At 35.3% G+C, this 23,799-nt stretch overlaps 1 pseudogene; it reads right to left on the minus strand.

Moving 5' to 3' along the window:
* Window positions 1–11,502: 11,502 nt before the first annotated feature.
* LOC107827219 (uncharacterized) lies at window positions 11,503–17,617 on the minus strand (annotated as a pseudogene).
* Window positions 17,618–23,799: the final 6,182 nt, after the last annotated feature.

The raw sequence follows: 23,799 nt of genomic DNA on the forward strand, positions 1-23,799 counted from the left end.
ATAACCCTCTACAAAATGACGATAATACCCTATCAAGCTAAGAAAACTTCGGATCTCGGTAGTTGAAGATGGACTGGGCCAACTCTGCACCGCTTCAATCTTCTTCGGATCTATCTTGATCCCCTCACTCGAATGCCACCGAATCAAGCCAGAATTCACACTTTGAAAATTTTGCATACACCTTCTTTTTTCTCAAGGTCTAGAGCACGATCCTCAGGTGTTGCTCGTGATCCTCCCGGCTCTGTGAGTACACCAAGATGTCGTCAATAAACACAATGATGAATAAATCAATATAGGGCTGGAATACACTATTCATCAAGTGCATGAATATTGATGGGGCGTTGGTCAGCCTGAATGATATCACAAGGAACTCGTAGTGACCATACCGAGTCCTAAAAGCAGTCTTCGGAATATCCAGATCCTGAATCATCAGTTGATGATAGCTTGATCGTAAATCAATCTTGGAGAACACTCTAGCACCCTGTAGTTAATCAAATAAGTCATCAATGCGTGGCAATGGATGCTTGTTCTTCACTGTAAACTTGTTCAACTACCGATAATCAATACACATGCGCATAGAACCATCCTTCTTCTTTACAAACAAGACCGGAGCACCCCAAGGTGACACACTGGGTCGAATGAAACCCTTATCAAGAAACTCTTGCCACTGCTGCTTTAACTCCTTCAACTCCGCTAGGGCCATACAATATGGTGGAATAGAAATGGGAGTGCCCGACAACAAGTCAATACCAAAATCAATATCCCTATTGGGCGGCATGCCTAGAAGATCCACCGGAAATACATCTGAATAGTCTCTCACTATCAGAACTGACTCAAAGGTAGGAGTATCAACATTGACATCCCTCACAAAGGCTAGATATGAATCATACCCCTTCCCAACCATCCGTTGTGCCTTAAGGAAAGACACAACCCAGCTAGGAACATAACCCAAAGTACCCCTCTACTCCAACCACGGTAAGCCTAGCACAGCCAACGTCACCGTCTTGGCGTGACAATCAAGAATAGCATGATAGGGAGACAACCAGTTCTTGCCCAAAATAACATCAAAGTCTACCAAACTGAGCAACAATAGATTGACTCTGGTCTCAAGACTACCAAGAACAATTAAACATGACCGGTATACACGGTCAACAATAATAGAATCTCTCACAGGCGTGGACAGGAGAACTCAAAGAATCACGGGATATACCCAAATAGAGAGCAAAGTAAAATGATACATATGAATAAGTGGAGCCTGGATCAAATAAGACTGATACATCTCTATGACAAACCGGAACAATACCTGTGATAACTGCGTCTGATGCAACCGCCTCCGTCCTACTCAGAAGAGCATAATATCTGGCCTGGCCTCCCCCTCTAGGGCGACTCCTACCTGCCCGACCTCTACCCCTGGCTGGCTGTGCAGGTGGAGTGGCAACTGGTGCAGTAACCACGGACTGAGAAACTTGAGGGCCCTGTGGAATACGTGGGGCCTGAGTAGTCTTTTGAGGTGCACCCCTCCTGAGTTTGGGGCAGTCCCTCACCATATGACGAGTGTCGGAGTACATGGCTACTGAAACAGGCTCGGGCCTGGTCATCTGGACTAACCGCTAAAAGAACCCCGTGCAGGAGGTGCAATAGACAGTGGAGGTGCATAATGGGCAACCTGGGACCTGGAGTAGCCGGAATACTACTGGAAGCTAGAAGTACTGAATGAACTGGACGGCTCACATATCCTCTACCATGAAGGGCTGCAACTGGGGCACGGGCACCACTATACCCGCCAGAATCACGAGGCCTCTTGGCCTCCCTGTCCTCCCTCTCCCGGCACGGCATACTCTCCAATATCCACGCGATCTCTACCACCTGTTGGTATGGAGTATCAGTCTCCAACTCTCGAGCCATGATTAATCTATTACCATAGTTGAGCCCCTCGATAAATCAGCAGACTCGCTCTCTGACTATGGAAATTAAGGCAGGTGCATGTCTGGACAACTCGCTGAACCTGACAGCATACTCTGACAGGGCCATAGCACCCTGGCGCAACTACTCAAACTCCGTACGTCATGCATCCCAAAGGCTCTGGGGAACAAACTCTCTTAGGAATATCTCTAAAAACTGAGCCCAAGTGAGTGAAGCTGCCTCGGCCGGGCTATCCTCCTCATAATTCTGCCACCACTGGTATGTTGGTCCCGACAGCTAGAAAGTAGTGAAAGCAACCCCGCTCGTCTCCACTATACCCATGGTACGGAGAATATGGTGGCACTTCTCCAGAAATCCTTGTGTGTCCTCTGTAGCATGGCCGCTGAAAGTAGGAGGATGGTACTTCTTGTACCTCTCGAGTTTGAGTTTCTCCTCCTCAGATGTTGCTGCCCTAACCTCGGGCTGAACTGGGACAACCGGTTGCACTGGTATAACCTCTAGGACCTGGTCAACATGGACCCGCTACTATGGGGTACGGGCTGTGGGAGTGTATGCTCCTCCCCTATACTGAGATGTGGTCGGTGCAAGTGAAATCAACCCCGCCTGAGCTAGAGTACCAAACATGCTCAAGAACTGGGCGAGAGTCTCCTGAAGTGCAGGGGTAGCAACAGGCGCCTCAGGTGCCTGCCCCCCAACTGGAGCTACTGGTGGCTCCTCTGTTGCAACTCGGGCAGGTGCTCTGGCTGCACCACGTGCCCCTCCTCGGTCTCTGCCCCAACCTCGGTCTCTCACTGCTCTAGCAGGGGGCGCGGATGTCTGATTTTCGTATCCAACGGTGTGCGTGTCCTCACCATATGTGAGAGAACAGAAAGGCAAAGTTCCAGAATTCGAAGTCAACAAATTTGCACGATAAGGAATCAAATAAGTGAAGTTTTTCCTAACAGATCCATAGCCTCTCGAAGATAAGTACAGACGTTTTCTTACCGATCCGTGAGACTCTACTAAACCTGCTTGTGACTCGTAGCGCCTATGAACCTAGAGCTCTAATACCAACTTGTCACGACCCTAATTTTCCTTTGTAAGATGTCGTGATAGTACCTAGTGTCTAAGACTAGGTAAGCCTAAAATACATGCAGAACTTAACTGAGAAAATGATAAAAACTTTCAAATTACTCAATAACTATCATAAAAAGGACTCTGCAACTCAACAAAACAAAACTCCCAAAATCCGGTGATACCAAGTCTCACGCTCTAAAGAGTATACCGAATATCCCTATACAACAGTATCTATAAAAAGGGGAAATGAAATAGAAATAGATAGAGAGTGACTCTGAGGCTTGCGGATGCCGGCAGGTATACCTTGAAGTCTCCAAATCCGAGATCGACTCACTGGTGCCTAGGCTAGTAAGAGGTACCTGGATCTGCACAAAAAGATGTGCAGAAGCATAGCATGAGTACACCACAATAGTGCCCAATAAGTATCAAGCCTAACTTCGGTAGAGTAGTGACGAGGTCAGGTCAAGATCCTACTGAATAAATAATAAAACTGAATAGGTATATATGATAGTATGATAATGAAAAATAATGGAAATGATACAATGAAGAAATATAACAAGAATAGATACACTGAACTAAGGCAATTAAGACATCACGGAAGAAAACAAGAATAAAATGACAAGGAAACAACGCAAACAAAACACAAGTGATGTAATTGAAAGGTATCAAATCACAATCTTTTCTTATATCACCGTGGGAACCTTGCATTTAGTTTTGAAAATCATTTTTATGAAATAACTACCCGAGTTTTAGCCCACCTTATCACACCACGTGGCTTCAAGTAGTTCCCCTACTAGCAACATGCGTATAAAGCCCACCTTATCACATAGCGTGGCTTCAAGTAGTTCCCCTACTAGCAACATGCGTATAAAGCCCACCTTATCTCACCGCATGTGTTTTAACCTAATCCTTATACCACCGCATGTGTATCAATATCACAACATATTACAAATTTTACCTCAAGTGCCCAATACTACAACTTGCCAAAGAAGTCAACAATAATAGTGTTTTCACAATAAATAGCTCATGGCTCAACTACAATATGTACAAGAGTCTCAACAATAGCAACCGAAAGTGAATAACTCAACAAGAATGGTATTTCAGCAAATTTACAACTTTGCCTCAATGTGAATCACGGCCTTTATAAATGCAACACCAAATTCAACAATAAGATAATCCAAGGAACAACAACTTCAAGTAAAGGAACTCAACGGTTAAATAATGAATAAGGAATTGAGAGAATAATAACTTCAACTAAACATTTAAAGACAATTAGCAAGTAAGAGAGTATTAACGATGTCAAGTTAAGTATGTGAAGATAGACTAATGATGATGAATATAACATATTATAGCAACTCAATTAAAGGCATAAAAGGATTGTACATAGCTAAAATCGGTCAATTATAACATTTAGCCCGTGTACACACTCGTCACCTTGCGTACACGGCTTCCACATACCACAATTAACACAAAACAATACCAATCCTAAGGGGTAATTCCCCCACACAAAGTTAGGTAATACATTTACCTCACAACACACTAACTCAATCCACTAAGCCTTTACCTCGATTATCCAACTCTAAACTGCTCGAATCTAGCCAAAACAACTTCATACCATAAATACAAACTATAGGAAGCTATTCCGAACAATAAAGTAGCAATCTTTAAAGAGAAATAAAAAGACAACTCAAAAGGTCAACCTTGGGCTCGCATCTCGGAACCCGACCATACTTACAAAATCCTAACACCCATACGATAATGAGTCCAACCATACAAGAATTACTCAAATCCGACTTCAAATCACCTTTTAGATCCCCAAAATTTAGTCTAAGAAGTTTCATAATTTTTTCCCAAATTTCCCAACTCAAATCACTAATTAAATGACAAAAATAATGATGGATTCATGTATAATAGTCAAATCCGAGTTAGAATCACTTGCCCCGATGATCTCCTTGAAAATCCCTCGAAAAATCGCCACAAACTGAGCTCTTTAGGTTAAAAGATGAAAAATGAGATAAACCCTCGTCTCTAGCCTTTTCTGCCCAGCGATTATCGCTTCTGCGGTCATACGATCGCACATGCGACCCTGCACTTGCGAAAAATTCCTTCGCAGATGTGGTTCCCACTAAGGCCAGGCAACCGCTTAAATGGGCAGTCGCGCGCTTCTACGAGCCAGCGTCTGCGGACAAAAGGTCGCGCCTGCGGATGCGCATCTGCGCCCGGGCTATCACATCTGCGACCCTTCCCCTGGTTGGACCCTTCCGCATCTGCGATTACAATGATGCATCTGCATGTCTGCACCTGCGGGCAAACCCTTCGCAGGTGCGATGACACCAGAACAGCAGTCGTTTCAGCAAATCAACCAAAGTCCAAAATTATCCGATTTCAATCTGATTCACCCCCGAGACCCCCAGGACCTTGTCCGAATATACCAACATGTTTCAAAACACATAACGGACCTACTCGAGGCCAAAAATGACATAAAACAACAACGATTCTACGAATCGCAACCCAATTCAAGCCTATTACAACTATGAACATCCGACTTCCAAAACTAATGCTGATTCATACCAAAACGACTCCGATTGACCTCAAATTTTGCACACAAGTCAAATAACATAACGAACCTATTTCAACTCCCGGAATCGGAATCCGATCCCGATATCAATAAAGTCAACTCCCGGTCACACTTCTCAACCTTCCAAACCTTCAACTTCTTAATTTTTGCCAATTCAAGCCGAAACGACCTACGGACCTCCAAATCAACATCCGGACACGCTTCTATGTCCAAAATCACCATACGCAGCTATAGAAACCGTCAAAACTCCATTTAGGAGTCGTCTATACAAAAGTCAAACTACGGTCAACTCTTTCAACTTAACTTCCAACATTGGGACTAAGTGTCCCATTTTACTTCGAAACTCATTATCCGAATCAAAACCAAACACCCTCGACAAGTCACATAACCATAATATAACATAGAGGAGGCAATAAATAGGGGAACGAGGCTAAAATACTCAAAACGACTGGCCTGGACGTTACAACTCACTTGTTCTTTTCTCCATTCGTGGTCGGGCTTGATCCAAGGGTCCAATCAAGGACGAGTCCCTCTGTTCAATCCAAGATCAGACTCGGTCATCGTATTGCTATTGGTTTGATCGTTTATTTTTAATCCATCTATCTGTTATTCTCAATTATTCGTATTGAATTAAACCACGTATCCTGGCGTACAAATTTAATTGTTACTCTTTTTTGGGGTAAACATAACTTTTAAGGGCTTAAAAGTCCAATAACATTATAGGGTCATTTTTATCTATCACATTCAAATTTTGATTTAGATCTTCATACTTATGATGATATGACGATGATCTTACTTTTTGTAATCATGCCGTTAAAGCCACCTATGTTGTAAAACTCCTTTATGGTTTTCGCTAATTAATGCATGTGTCTTCTTTTTCTTTTCTTTTTAACTAGTATACTTACCAGCGTGATGCGCGAATAGTTTTAAACCAAAAAGAACATAGAGAAATATTAGAAAGAGATATATATTGCAAACTATATTTATCGACTGCATTAAAAAAAAATTAAACGAAAAGAAAAATAGGTGAATCCTATCGGGCTATCTCTATGAATTTGTTGTTAGGGACCACCAATCCCCAATAGTTATTTTAACATACTTGAGGAATGATACATCAATATTTAGCTTTAAAAGGATTAGTCCACATGATAATGCATAAACTTTTGATTCAAGTACAAACATAAAGAACATCACATTTGGTTCAAATCTTATTTCATCTCCTGTCTCGATGAAGGTTAATATGGGTGCACCAACTTGCACAAAATACTATTTTAAGTAGCTCCAACAGAAACCACATAGTGGCTTTAATCTTGATAAATTTTCATCCTTCAAAGTAGGCCCACACGCAACAAATAGAACCTGTGCAATAGCAAATATGATGGCTAAAAAATGGCTTGGAAAAATCATCCCTCGAGATATTGTACCTCTAATCAATGGTTTAACGCAAAAATAAAAATACCAAAACTAAATACATAATGACACAGGTAAGTACTTTCGTTGATATCAAAATAACAATATTTGATACACAGGTAATTACTTTCGTTAGGGCTAATATTGGGGCCTAAGTATCATTCAAGACCAAATGACAGTACTATTCTAAGAAATTTCGCAGTAGTTGTGAAGATAGCTTAGATGTCTGGTGCTCTTCAAGACCTATAAACAATAAAAAAAAAAATATCAAGATTTTTGTACATTCTATAAGGAAAGAATTGACAATGAATAATAGTTTATTGTTCACCTTCTTTGTGTTCGCTGATCAAAGGAAGCAACTTGACAGATAGATGAAGTATTTATCTTTCTTAATTCATCTGTCAAAGTTAGCTGAATCTTTTTACTAATGTGCTACTGTATATGTAGCTTCGTTGCTTCGTGGTATTAATGACGGAGTATCAACAAAGAGCAGTATAGAAAAATTAGTTGGTCCGAGCAGCAGAGAAAGATCAGGTGGATGACGCAGCTGATAAGAATTTGCAGAATTTTTTGAGTTGATCCTTTGCAATATTGCAGTCGTTGGCACCTCTGCTATTGGGCTGTGAAGACCACCCAGAAAGTGTTCTCTTATAGCTACTTGTATCTTGAGCTTGCGGACTTCTTATTAATTCTGAGGAAAGTTCCTTCTCCTCTTCCTTCGGATCATCAACTTGAAGAGGGGAATGTGATACAGTTGAAAGCTCATAAACAGAGTGACTCTCATATGACTGTCCCTCTACATTGCTCTCATCATCTTCTTTTACCTTTCTTATCTGATATAATTGTAAAATGATAAGGATTAACTGATGTTAGAAGCAGATACTTAATAAACACCGTTTGAAAGTAAAATCATATGCAGAGTAGACAACTATAATGTATAGAGAAGCAGCCCTCATGCTTTGCATTATCCCACATTAAGGGAAAGCATCCATTAGATTAGATGGAGTAGAGGAAAAACCATTTTGTTACATTAAATCATTGGAACATGATAAGGAAATAGAAAATGAAACCATCATTACTAAGCATCTCAACGAACCAATGAAATTATATACTATTAGGATGTGCAGAGTTACATGCGGCATTTGAGGGAGTTGAGAATATTATACATTCATCCAGCGGGAACTTACCCATCTATCGGCAATGTCAATGCCAACATAATATACAATCTTCGCTTTATTCCATTTAATAAGATCACCACCCTGGTTTAAACAGAAAGACATTTGAATATAAGATGCATTGATGACTTGTTTATTACCACTTAGATAAATTAACAGATTGTACTGCCAGATAATTGAGATACACAATAGGCAAGAACTACCTTCCCGCAAGCAAGATTAATGACTGCATCCCCTCTTTTGGCATAAAGTTGAATCAAGACATTGTTGATCTAACATGCCAGAAAACCTTATTAGAAATGAACTATGCAGAAGAACTCTTCCCATGAATAAACAACACATACCCAATTGTTAAGTTTTCTTAAATGAATGATAGGACTTGCTTCGCGCTCTTTAAGAGTTTGGTTGGTCCTCGCGCTGTAATGATCAGCCAATTTCCTGGCAAATATTTTTGTACTCTCATCTTCAAGAAAATGAATGTCGCATGACACCGGTTCAAACTTTAAATGTAAACACAATAGAAAACCAACTTCTGACTTCTTTTATCCAAAAGGGCTACTACTCTCAAAGTTTAGCATCATAAGTTCATTTTTTTACGGAATAATACATCGCCCCTAGCAGTTAAACAACTACCCTGTTTGGAAAACATATATGGAATACAAAAGGGAAGGCAACCTTCTCTTCATATAGCTTCTAATTATATATGCAATTGTGGTTTAACAATCCAAATAAATTTTGCAATGTGGTGTCACTGAATATTTTAAGTATACTAATTTGGACAAGAATTAGAATATGAAGACATAAATATTATTTCATAAATTTGAGAATAAATGACTCGTGCGTTTTGGCAGCCCTCCATTTACATCTCATCATAGTTTCATTACAGGACTCAGTCATATGTAATATAAAGGGAAAAGAACCTTTGCTTGATTGCTTTAGTTTTTGAGATATCGTGTAACTATCTGACGCAACAGTTCAATACAATGACAACAGATATTTACCTTAAGTATCTCATTTGTTACCCCTAGTCTTCCAGCTGCTAATGTAGCCCCACCAGCAAGAAAGCTGGAATGATGATATATTACTCTCTTTTTCTGAAAGGCATTGTAATAACAAACATTTCACATTATTAAAAGAAAAACAAACCTTTTTTTTGCAGGATAATAATCAAAAAAGCATTTTCGCAGTAACTTTTACCACTCACCTCGGCTGCATAGAGTTTTTTGAGTTGCTCATTACAAAAATCCATTTTGCCTCTAGCAACCCATTGGTTGTATCAAGACGATTTCCAGTGTGTTTTTGCACAATTTTCCCTTGCGCCACTATATATTCATAATGTTCTCTCTTGCTGAGAACAGAAAGAAAACGATGAATAATTAGAGCTAAATGGTAATATCAAATAATGAAAGTAAGGAAATTATACAGAGTTTACTCCTTGACTTAACAGAAAAAAAGTACATATTGTCTCCTTTTTTAATCAAGGACAAAAGGAACATATGGAACATGCCATAGAGGTAATTAATATTAGTAGTGTATAATAGAGCAGATCATATATATAAAGAAAAACCAATGTCTGTGCATGTATATGAGAAGCCATTTGTATATTGATGCTAAACATTATGATTTGCATTGCAATAAGTGACAAAAAATTTGCACATAGATACTTAATACATTATTTCTAAAGCTTAGATCATGGACATTCTTTGAGATCAACCTTTTTTCCATCTCCATGATTCCTACTTCGAAAAATCTTCAGAAGTGTAATGTGTTCCACATCTGCTTTGAGAAAGAACAGTTTGGATGCTTCATGTCTAACAATTTGATGCTTATTGATATCTTTAACAGACCTGGATAGTGCATCAGTAGTATTTTTAGTAAGTAATTGACCCAATACATAATTGACTTCATGTTTTACTAAAGCAGTGTTTCAAGTTACAGATTCTTTATCCGTGTCCAATATTATTGTAATGTGAAAAAAGAACAGAATAACAATGATACATGCCCTGTTCTTCTTTAAAAATAATGTTCCTCAAGTCTTAGACAGAGGAAGAAGTAGAAGGAGCAGATGGTTTGTGGATAGAAAGGGTGATAAAACCATTGTTCAGGAACCGTTATTAGTTGCTACATTCTTCAACTCTTTCATTTGTCTGACAGACTATAACTTGTTTTTCTGAACTATTGAGCTGGAATTGTAGCAAAACTTGTTTATATCAGGAAAATATTACTTTATAAACCAATTACATGAAGAGTGTGAAGAATAATAAGAATGAAAATGAACTGTAAAGCACTTAAATTCCGGATGTCATTAAATTTTAAGAGAATAACACAACATTAAGAGTAACTTAATTAAGAAGCCGTGATAGCAGTTATTTTAAGTCAAGCCGTCAAAGAGAAGAAGAATCATTCTTGACCTTTATGGGTAAAATGAAAAAACAAAATACACAATTTAAAAAGAATGAGGCCTCACCAGTCAATGCCAAACACTTAGCCCAACAACATATCTGACAACTCCCTGAAGCCCGACCAAAACAATCTTGGTTCTGTTGTTTCTAGTCACAATAAATTTGGTGTGTCTCGGATGAACAGACAGTTCCTTATCACCACTCTCTGCACGGAAAGGCGATAACACCCGAGATGGACATAGTTGAGCCTCCAATATTTTGCATGTCTAAACAACTAACTAATCACAGTGAATCTAATGAAGATAACAACAGAGATCAGTTTAGGTTAGGTACTGCTACTCTGCCACCAACTGTAGAGCTCTACATGATGAATAATCCTTTCTCCCATGCTCCTCATGTCGATCAGATAATCAAATAATAATTTTTTCCAGCCGTGAGAACAAATTAACAATTCGAACATTAATTGGAGAAGTCATCAGTAATGTAATAGTAACTTTGATCATACATTTCCTGCCAAAGTAAGAAAGAACATAATGAAATAATGAAGTAGTAGAACTTAGGAATAAGCATATTGAGAAACAATCCTGTTGTATCACACCAATAAAAGACAAACAAAAAAATGAGTAGCTCGATTAGCAGTCAAAAAATGAGTATATGGAAACATCCATAATTATATTTTAGCCAGCCAAAACATATTACAGTTGATGCAATATCACAAAATCCACTTGATGAATTACCTTATTCAAACCAATTTTGTACATGACGTTCACTGCTTCTTCACCAATGCGATGTAAGAAGTAACGTTATTCCATGTTATGGCAGATGATGACCAATATAGAGAAATAGGAAAATATTTTTAAAAAAATACCGAAAAGTAAAGCGTACCTATTACATGTTTTAGAGAAATAGGAAAATATTTTAAAAAAATACCGAAAAGTAAAGCGTACCTATTACATGTTTCAGAAATCACATCAACAGGAATTTTCTGCAGTTGGTTAATGAATCTCAGCAACAAAAGTAGTACTTAAACCTCCAAAAAGATATTGATTATCTTTCGAGTGTCAGACTAAATTTCGAAAAACTTCTTTAAATACAACATTTGTAGCTTCAGTAGTTATTTGCCCATCGTCATCACAAACCAAAATTTTTAATCCCTTTCTGCTTGTCACCCGAGAAAGAGTAACATATAGTTGTCCATGTTTAAAAACTGGTTTCTTCAAAAATAATCCCACGTGAGACAATGACTGTCCTTGACTTTTGTTGATTATCATGGCAAAAGAAACAATGATTGGAAATTGTCTTCGCTGGAACTTAAATAGAATTCTAGCATCAGATGGAGTCAATGTCATTCTTGGAATAAACACTTTCTGTCCAGCCATCTGTCCTGCTAAAACCTTAGCTTCAATGACTTGATTTACAAGTTTAGTTATGATCAACCTTGTTCCATTACATAATCCTGCTGACTGATCAATATTTCTTAATAACATTACTGGAATACCAACCTTTAGAGTAAGAGCATGATTTGGAACTCCAGAACATTTAATTGTATTTAAGAATTCAGGAGTGTGTACATGTTCCAGTGCTGAATAAGTATTGTCAGAGCTGCAGATTGTATCAAAACTCAAATATGATTTCTCAGAACTTTGATTAAGCGAAATCATATATTCGTTGATTGATTCCACCATATCAAGAGTTGGAGTAAGAATGGCTCTCTGCTGGAGGTATCCTATATCATTGCAATATCAAAAGATCATCTGGTATTTGGACTTTTTCATTGCCATCAACAGAAGTACCAACTATACCATCGCCAATTGCCAAAATCCAATCTGAAAAAACTCTCAACTCATCTAGGTGTGTCCCTATTTCATTACCTTGCAATCTCATATTCTTTGTTAACTTTAAGAGTTGACAGTGAGGCCACAAATAAGAAGAATTGGGAGAAGCATTAACAATATCTTGCCTACTACCTTTTGGAATGACAGGTAATATTTGGCTGAAGTCACCACCAAGAACAATTGTTTTACCTCCAAATGGTAGGTGTAAATTGGATGCATCTTTAAACCTAAGAATATCTCTTAAAGTTTTATCAAGAGCTTCAAAACAATATCTATGCATCATGGGTGCCTCATCCCAAATAATCAACTTTGCCTTAATAATTAAATTTGCTAAAGGAGTACCTTGCTTGATATTACATGTTGAATCTTCAGTTACATTTAGAGGAATCACAAATCTTGAATGAGCTGTTCGACCACCTGGTAACAACAGAGATGTAATCCCACTAGATGCAACAGTTAACACAATATCTCCTCTAGATCTTATGGCAGAAGACAGAGTTCTCCAAATAAAAGTCTTGCATGTTCCTCCAAAACCATATAAAAAGAAAAATCCACCTTTGTCTTCATTCACATCTCTTATTATTTTTTCATAAACTGACTTTTGCTCATCTGTCAAATTCTTTACTAATTGTTGATGTTCCTCCGCCAAAGCGCGTTTATTATAACGCAATTCATCCCGTGTTAATCTATTACTATTGTCAACTTCTTCCGTATTATAAATAGGCCTTGGCATTGTTGAAAAATCCTGAAAACTTCTTCCACAACCTTTCAAAAAAAATTCAAGCTTTTGCAAACAGCGATTTTTCAATTCTTCATCTGTTAGGTCAGCTTCTGAAATAACATAAAAATATAAAATAATTAAATACAATTAAATGTTAAAGTTTAGTTTAGCCACATGAGATTAATAATAAGATTAATGAAAAAGTATAGTGTTCAATAGTAGTTTACATGAATTTAATGCACATTTAACGTACAAAGAATTTGAAGGAATAATATAGTCCAAACCATGTGGTTCATTTTATTTTTAAAAAGTACTAATAATGTGAAGATGCATTTTATTATTCGTAATGTATCAAAAAAGTCAGTTTTGATATCCAAAAATAATGAATTGAAATATTTTCAATTAAAGTAGAGAATGCATAAGAGCGATTTTAGGCTTTTCCGAAGCTTTAGGGCATTAAATACAATGCATTAATTTTTTATTAGTATTTATGTCTGGAAAGTGCATTAATTAGTACCAATATTATTCCTATGATCTAAAGAAAACACTATAGTAAAAAGACATAAACATAACAAAATATTGTTTAACGAACCTTAAGTTCTGGAATGAATTTTGTATGAAGTTGAAAAAAAATATAAAAAGCAATGAACAATAAGATTAATATGAATGAAGTAATTAAAAAGAAAATTAATTAATAAAGTTAAGCAAATCAGCCATCCTTCAGAAGTATCATATCATAACTCGAAATTGTAAGCATTAAATAAGTACCTGGGTGATCCAATATTCTTCTTTCTTCATGAAGGATATCTTCTGATAGTAAATGCCATGTTGCTTGCCAAACACTTTCTGGACGTGACATTGAATTTGATAAAAGTAGCATAGCAAATAATTGCCTAAGATATGATGTCATTCCCCAATTACTTGCTTCCATTATAGCATCCACGTATTCCTTGTCATTATCTAATAAACCCAGAGTATAACATGCATCTCTAAAAGTCTCATGATCACAACCGTTGATTTTTTTTAAATCCTCATAGCTCTTTGGACCTTTAATGACATTCAACAACAATCTAAGGTAATATTGCTTGCCAGATCCAGGTGGAACAAAGAATATTCTCCCAATAGAAAATGCAGATGTTCTTCTTTTTTCCATCTTTTTAGGTTTTGTTTCCACACAAACTTTAGAGGGAATTCTGCATAAGTCAATTCTCTTGCTTCAGGAAATGTCTTATTAGCTTCAACCCAGCTTAAAAACATAGATTCCTTAACGGTTGGTCTATTGACAACTGCATCAATTGGATCATCATCCGAAAATATGACTGTCTGATTATTTGGTAGGTGAAAAGATAGCCTTTCTACCGATGGTTCTCTATGGTGTATTGGGAATTTAAAAATTCTCCAAGCAGCTTCACAAGGTGATATGTATCGGCAATCACAATACATATTTATTTCATCAACGACCCCCGAGTCTTCATTATTTACACTTTGAGAAAAAGCTGCGGTGACACGATCATTTCCTTTATTAACATACTTAAATAAGTACTTAATGGATCGTGATTGATTACACCACTCCACGTTAATATGTGCACCATACTTCAATAATAAAAATCTATTGTGTGGTACAACATACCTATTATCCAACTCAATACCTACTCTCTTTGCAGTTCTACCATCGTCCCTTCTTCTATAAATTGGATATCCATCTTCATCAATTGTGGTTGATGACACAAATTTTTTTGGGAAGTGCTTTGTGCATCTACCATTTTGCATGCACGGAGAAGATTTTCTAGCAGTACCACAAGGACCATGCATCATGAAATTTGTAACAGCATCATAATAATAAGGATCTACTTTTTTATCTGGTAATTCTGCTGAAATTATTCCATCAATATCTCCGACATTTGGGTATTTATTCAGAAGAAAAAGCAAGATGTGTGCATGAGGCAAGCGTCGATTTTGGAATTCAACTGTATAAATCACTGAAGAATAAAGATCTAATTAGATCATTAAGTTTATATATTAGTTATTTTTAATATTAGCATATAACAAAATTAATGTAATAATGTAATAATTTTCTAGAACATAAAAATTGTACCTGCTTTTACTTCTCCAAAAACTTTATTGTCGCGTAGATCCTTTATCATGCGATCCAGCTTGATTTTGAAAACCCTTGTTAAAATGTCGGGACGATCTTCTGGAGATAATCCCCTACTCTCCACAAATCTAGTAATCTCTGGCCATTTTGGGTTGCAAGTAAATGTGATGAACAGATCAGGGTACCCCGCCCATTTGCAAATTGCCATGGCATCTTGATAATTTTGCAACATGTAACGTGCACCTCCCATAAAGCTGGAAGAGAGTATAACTCTTTGTCCTTGAGAAGAAGGTTCAATGTCACCATGTAAAACAGCATCTTGTAACCCTTTATAAAAGTGTGCTCTCAATTATTTTTGATTAAGCCTAATGAACCTCAATCGAGAAGATTCCATCATTGTATAACCATCTACCAAGAATTACTGAAATAATCTTCTAGCTGACACAATTGTTGGAACTTCATCCTTCCTTTCTTGAATTTTATATGATAAGTACTCACGTGTGCTAACACATTTCCTTCAACTGGTCGAATCATCAATATCATTTAAAGGAATATCTTCTCGGTATCCGTCTTCACCATACGAAAATAGTAATGGATATTGCAAACCTAAGTATGCTGCATTTAATTCATTTATCCTTTGTAGTTGTCCAGATTGGCTTTCAACTATGATATCTCTGTCAGACCTTGTTTGTTCAAAATCTCCAATGATCAAAGCAGCTACCTCTGAAACTGTTGGTAAATTGTATCTTCTTCCATCAGAGCCTCTTTTCCCTATCAATCTAAGTCTAACATTTGAGGTCCGGTCTGTTTGAAATTGATCTCTTACCATTCTAAATGACTTTGCAAGAATATTTTTGTCATCAAGCATTTGCTTCAACTCATTCCCAATTTCAGCATGAAGTTGATTGTTCATTTCACCACGGCTGTAAAGAAAAGTATTGAATTCAACTAACAATGTATGTCTTATAAAAAAATATAATTTTAAAATATTTTGAGTAAGTAATTGTCTATGCTAACCTGATTGGAGAAATTCTATTTTCCACCTCATTTTCTGTATCATAGATATACAATTGTGCAAATTTTGGAGAAGATCCCTCCGGAGGCAATAAGCTTCCAATCTGATGATAATTTTGCCCAGACAATCTGAACGTTCTAGGTCCCTTTGTTTTGTTGACAGAAAAATCCACCTTTCCTCCCATTGATGTAAATGCAAATATAGAATTATATGTTCGAATGTTCTCTCTGAAATGTTTGTTTTTTGCACCTTCATGAAATTAGGTTTGGTTAAAGCAGATATATATATATATGCAAAAATTATAGTGTCGTTATTTTAATTAAATGAATTTATCTATTAACCTGATCCAAACAATAAATCCTTCAAAATCGAAGGAGGCTCCTTTGGATTTGGTAGCTTGATTTTTCCACGACCACAACACAAAGTGAAAACTGGTTTTTTATTTTTATACTTCTTGTCAACTCTTTCCTCGAACCAGAAATATGCCCCACAATATTCACATTCATAATTGGCATCTCCTATATCCGGTTTTATGAGAGTAAAATAAAGAGATAAAGTTAAAGTACTTATTATATAGAAAGTAAAATTATGTTGTATATGTAACTTTAAAATACGTCATACTTACCTTCATTGGTCATCCAGCTCTCTACTTCATCATCTATAAATAATAATAATTAGATCTTAAAATTTGAAATTTAATATATTTGGAACTGTTAATACATTTTAACATTATCGAACATTGATGAGTTTATATGTGAATACCTTCAAATACATCGTCATCTTCATTTGCATCATGAATTTGTACGTTGGATTGCATATGACCTTGATGCATAAATTAAAAATTAATAAACTTGTATGTATGACTATGAGTTGCGGTGAGTTAAATGGCATACCTGGTATATCACCATCAATATTGTCATCTTCAAATTCTAAACATAATTATTAATTGTTAGCCTTTTTTCAATTTCATATTGAACAAAAAGTATATTGCAATACTGAATTTGAAATTATAGGGGTGCATTTAAAATAATGAAAATTGCAAAAGTAGAACCCAAATAAAAAATAACTCATAGAAGTAGAATTGTAAAATAACAAACATGTTGTACTTGAGAAAATAAAGAGAAGCAAATAAATGGCAGCAAATTAAAGTTTAGTTTTTAAAATAATTCTGTTGCCCATAAAGTTTCGCATATAAGTTATACGTATATAAATTAATAACTTCATTATTTATGTGGAGATGTATGTAGCGGCACAAAAAATTGACTTCCTCAAATTTCAAAAATAAGTTAAATAACTCAAACATAAATATTTACCTTGAAATAATGGTATCTCATTTAAATCTGGTAGAAGATGTTCTTTCTGCAAATTTGAACTCGACAAACCATATCGCAAATTATGCTCTGGCATTGATTTTGGATATTGTGTGAGAATAAGAAGATGAAACTTGTCCACAACTCTTTATGGGGAGACTACGAAATCGAGGGAAATTTAGACGATTTGTTATATCCGTTAATGATTGTTTTATTTTCCCTTTTTGAGAAGCATTCCCTATGATAATAGTATCAACAAATTCTGTAAACCATAAAATAAAAACAAAAAAACTAATTGTTAGAAGTGAAAAAAGATAGGAAAACTATCAAACCAATATTTATATCCTAAATTCTATGTAAACAAACTTAATATGTAGCATTTTTTATATTTCATGTTGGTCAAGAAAAAGTTAAGTTTATTGCAATATTGACCTTGAAAAAATAACTCTATAGCTGGGTTTAACTTAAAAAATAACTCTTGATTTTTGTGTTTTAACAGTGTCACTGTTAGTTTCAATCTCATTCCATTAAGTTAAACTAAAGATAGTACCTTAACAAACTTATGAAATTAAAGATGGTCAAGAGTATATATAGAGGTCAAATACAAGCCGACTCCCATCAATAAGGGTTAACTTTGGCTAAAATCTCGCATTACAAACATGAACTAAATCTTACTTCGCCTCTAATTAGTCATACTTCCAATGAAACTGTAAACCCCCTATCAAACAACATGTTATATTAGATGGCTAACAAAACTTCATTTAAAAGTATTCTAAAGATTAAGCCTAATCAACCAAACAAATATTTAAAAAAAAAAAAAAAAATCACAAAAGAGAAGATAAATCGCTTAATAAAATTTTCAAAAGTAGAACGACAAAAAGAAAATTCATACAAAATAATAATTCTATAATTATAACAAACATGTTGTACTTAATAAAATAAACAAAAGCAAATAATGGCAGCAAATTAAGCTTTTATTTTATAAATTATTCTACTGGCCAGTCCATTACGCATATGAGAAAAAAGTATATAAATTAAAAAAATTTATATTTTTGTTGAGATTCAGTATAGCGACACAAAAGTTTGACTTCCTCAAATTTTCAAAATAAGATAAAACAAAATTTACACAAATATTTACCTTGCAATAATGGTAACTCATTTAAATCTGGTAAAAGATGATCGCTTTGCAATTTTGAAGGCGACAAATCATATCGCAAATGTTGTTGTTGCATTGAATTTGGATATTGTTGTTGAGACTGAGATGATGAAACTTGTTCACAAATCTTTATGGGTGCAATACATAATTGAGGGGAATTCAGACGATTTGTTATGTCCGTTAATGATTGTTCTGTTTTTCCTTTTTCAAAAGCATTCCGTCTGATAGTAGTAGAATGGATAAAGTCTGTAAACCATAAAATAAAAAAACAGGTAACTGTTATAAGTGGAAAAAGGTTGGAAAACTATCAAAACCAATATAATGAAATAATCTATAGGATGTTTAAGGACAATAACTATCATTAAAGGTTAGTATATAAGAATTGATATGCTGATTAGAATTGTGATTTTTCTCTACTTGCAACTGAGTAAAACAGGTATAAAAGGCACTAATAAAGACGACAAACCTGTACGACTAATCATCAAAAATACTTAAAAATTACAAATGCTCTAAAATTTAAAAAATGCATAAGATGTACGGGATGGGTAAACATATCAAAAATGATAAAACATATGATATAATATATTTTAAATTTATGCAATGATATATCGAATAATGCATATTCGGAAGAAAGACCATATACAGCATAATAGAGACTACTATGGTGTAAGGATCAGAAAATACGTCGATATATAGGACACATATTTTTTAAAATTATACTTAAATTTGAGCATCTAATGCATCTATGAAACTGAACAAATAGTAGAACAAAAAGATTTAGTAAGAGACCGAATTTACGTCCAATTGTTTAAAGAACTGCAAAATTACTCATGATCTATATAATGTTAAAATTTCATACCGTTCGAGGAAAATTTAGCCTGTTTCTGTTTCTGTATGCATATTCGATTTTTTCTTGCGAGTTTTTTCTGTTCTTCCATGTCAAAGTGCCGTAAAAACTGAATTTATTGCGAGAAGTTGTAGAGTCTTTTGCAAAAGTAAAGTGGAATTTTGTAGGGCTTCTTGGCAACCCCTCAGTCTGTTGATTCCGAAGCAAAACAAACTCTATTTTCTTCTGATAGTGTAATTCAATATCGAAAATTTCTGAAGCAACCACAACAGGCTTGACTACAATAATTTTAGAAGAAAAACTACTGTAGACAAACGTAAAAGCATGAAAGCGCTGGATACATATCAAAAAAATTGGCTGACGTTGAGGTAGGCAGGAGTTGGAAAATTGGGGTGAGAAACTTAATTAGGTTTGAGAAGTTGAAGAGTCTTCAAGAAAAGTTAAAACAGAGAGCAGTTGACGATAACAGGGCAAATCTGATGCGCCTCTTTTTCCTTTATATTTATATATTTTGTTTTTTTATTTTATATCTTTTTTAGTGCAGTAGTATTTTTAGTTTACTATAAGTCCCAAAGACAATTTTTTAAATATATTTTCGAAATAATTAAAAATTAAAGTACAACAGGAAACTTAATTTTTATATTACCAATATATTTTCAACTGATTGAAGAATGAGTTAGCCCATTGTTATTAATTCTTAGCAAGTTCTAACTCTTACCAAATTCTCACTTTTACTAATATTGTGAATATTTACAAATCGTTATGTTTATGTATATTTATCCATAGGAGAGACGAAATTCGTCTCCCATGTTGCATATTTTAAAGGCGGTGTAGGTTGTGAAATTTGATCGTAAGAGCATGTTTGGAATATGTATGGTTTTTTCCTTTTTCTTATCTTGTTAACATATCGCACATATGCTCTAGTTATATGTAATGTAATATCATAAGAAATTCCATATTTTTGGATTTTCAGATTGCCAAATAGAAACATAATGGCTAAATAGTCTTCAGATGAAGAGAGGTAAAATTTGTAATTGTTGTTGTTCATTTGTTCGTATGAGCAAATTGTAATGGTTATGCAACTGGTGGTGGGTGGGGCTATTGTTCCTGCACTATTTGATACCCCAAGAATGAGTTGGTTGAAGAGTTTAAAATCCTCATAGAAGAGTTTGGAATACCTTGCAAATTTATAGAAGGTTATCTAGTGATGGCACATTATCGATGCTATAATTCATCTAACTTTTGTCTTCATAGATATGAAGACAGTTGTTCGTGAATATATAGCAAAAGGCTTTAATAATTCCGTGGGAAATTTTACACATATACCATTCTGTCCAAATCCATGAAAATGGTTGGATTTGGACAGAATGTTCTTCCACTTTGTATAGGCTTTATTGGCTATACGGTTTATTTTTTCATGGTTTTTCTTTCAATATCATTTGACTTACTCTATATTCATGCTTCAGGTTGGTGAAAGAGTCGTAAGTGCTTTTAAAGGGTATAAAGAATCTGAGAGTGCCTTGCCTCACATGGACCCACAAATCCAACGTATTCCATTGATTCCAGCGACGTCCGAGATGATATTTTTGGAATACTTGTCCCCTGTTCCTTTCAGATTATATAGTAATTCTTGGCCTGTTTTTTGACTACCTTTGTTAGTTAAATTGAAGTAATCTGCTCATCAAGAGTAACGTCCCTTTTTATTTTTTGTGGCTAACGTGATTTGCCTTTGTTGTTGTTGTGATGTATAAATGCTAATCTATATAATCACATCTCAATTTATACAGACTACTGAGGAATAGAAATGTTCTGATTCAACTTCAAGTGCACAAAGTGCTCTGCAGAGATTAATTTGAGTTGATTTAGTTTCCTTTTTATGAAAATGTTGAAATTGCGAAGCACGGTGATTGGAAGCAAGAAGAAGATAGGAAGGCTCTTCAATTCTTGAAGGTATTTAGCATCTTTATTTTGGAACCTAAAGAAGCATGACATTTTTCTTGGGACAGACTAAAAAAAGAAGGTGTACCACATAAATTGAGATGGATTGAGTAATTTATGTTGTTTTCTGAAAAAGGTTCTTCTTTGGGGTAGGATTGTTGATCTTTTGCTTATTGTGAATATGCTAATTTCGAACGATTGAAGCATAGTCTGTGGATTACAAAAACTCCAGCCAAAGTAACATGAAATAATTGACCAAATTTTAGTACTTTGAGCTGATTTTGTACTGAGTTTGGTTCTATTTGCAGTTAAGAAGGTGCACAGGCGGAGCTCTAGAATTTGGTTTATCATCTCAATGAAAGCTCTCTGAATTGAATTGGTTAACTAAAGGAAGCCAATGTTGCCTTTCATTTGAAGTTGTTGACTACCAATTGTAATTATGTTAACGTGTCGCACCAGGTATCGTAGTATGCGATAAAAATTCGTAGTATGGACATCATGATGTCTTTTTCGTGAATGCTTGTGTCGTGGTACTCTTTGTCATGCTAAACTTTCCACTACATTCAAATATTTTCTGTGTAGAGTATGCGTGAGAGGACGGATAATGACAACTAATGACAAACATGATTTTGCTGGCTAACTCTATCTCATTCTGCTCTTCAATTAAGATTATTAACTGGACGGAAAAAAAATTATCACGACTAACAGGAAAAACGTATAAAGCAGAAATAATTTGATCTAAGTTATGGAAATTATCTTGATACTTTATTCCTTTTGTTAATGAATAATTTTAGCAATTGCAGCTAACTGCTCCTTTGAGCAGCACATATGCTCTGGATATGACATATTCTACACACTTAATTGCACTTAGTTCTTGAAAAAAATATTGAGAAATCAATATCTGAGTGTTGGTTGCAAGTTCCTAATAATAGTTGCTCCCCATTATGCTTTGCCGATAGTAAAAGAAATGATCTTTTACCTGCTTTGGTATGATTATCTACTAAATGCTTAATAGAAATGTTCTGATTCTACTTGAAGTACACAAAGTGCTCTGCAGAGATTACATATAAGGCAGATAGAAAATTTTCTGACAGCAAAGAATGAGACAAAAATGAAAGCACAACCAATAATGAAGCAGATAGCAAATCTCTGAGACAACAGCAACACATTCATTCGACATAAGTAATAATTAAATTCATGATTAATAAAGATAATATGAAGTTGCATAGGTAGAGTCATTTCACCAGATCACATATCAACAGCAGCACATTCATTCGACATAAGTACAAAATATATAATTGCATAGCTAAAGGCATTTCAGTAAAAGCAATCAGAGATTCTTTTCTTTCTTAACGACTCTGCGAACCTTGTTGCTAGAGAGTTGAGAATTGAAGTCGTCATCTGGTCCTACTGTTGATGCCTTATTAGCGGATCTAGTCTTCTTGTCATACGTCTTCAAAGGAGATATTTTTGCATTGCAAGCATCACCATCTTCTAACACGGACGATCCACTTTATGATACGTTTTTCTCGATGGGAGTTTGCAAAACAGACTTCAGCTAAGTTTCGGCCATAAGATCCTTTCAAAAATCAAAAAATTTAATAGCAGTTGGAGAGCAATACTGTTGCTAGTTGCATAATTTTGACTCATAATTGTTAACTAAATAAATAATGCTGTAAAAGTTTAAATTTCATAAAATTTACCCCGAAAAGCTTATCTCTACTTGAGCTTTGTCCATCAAAAAACTGTGGATCCTGTTAAACAGAAAGAAAAAAGAACATTCATCCTATGAGTGCAAAATTATTTATACCTAAATTTTGTATGAGGAGGTTTGTGAGTAAAAAAATGTTTACAGTGATAGTGTCTTCAAATAAACTGTGATTGTATTCCTTTAGAAGGTCATCATCATCACTAAGCTTAAGAACTTTGTAGACTTCGACCTGTGACTCAATATTTTCTTGCTTAACAATAACCTTGAACATGAATTTTTTATAAAGAATATCGTCAAGTTCACTTGGATAAGAACAGTCAGCATCCGCAATTGAAGTCTACACCAAATTTCATAGGTTAGAAATATTATAATTGATAACTAAATTAAGTTTAGTATTATACCTCAAGTAATCTTTCCTTAAGTTCTTTTGCGGACTTCCCTATAAGCTGCATAGCTTCGCGATTCCAAAGCAACAATGAGATAAAAGCGGTTCCATCCATAACACGAACTTGAAGCCTATACCTGCAACTCAATTTTGATTAACCTTATGCATATTTTTTATAGATAGAAGATTTTAAATATACATAAATAGTAATTACCTGTGAGTAACTGAAAATTCTTCTTCAT

This window comes from Nicotiana tabacum, chromosome 23, assembly GCF_000715075.1.
Source record: "Nicotiana tabacum cultivar K326 chromosome 23, ASM71507v2, whole genome shotgun sequence".
Lineage (NCBI taxonomy): Eukaryota > Viridiplantae > Streptophyta > Magnoliopsida > Solanales > Solanaceae > Nicotiana > Nicotiana tabacum.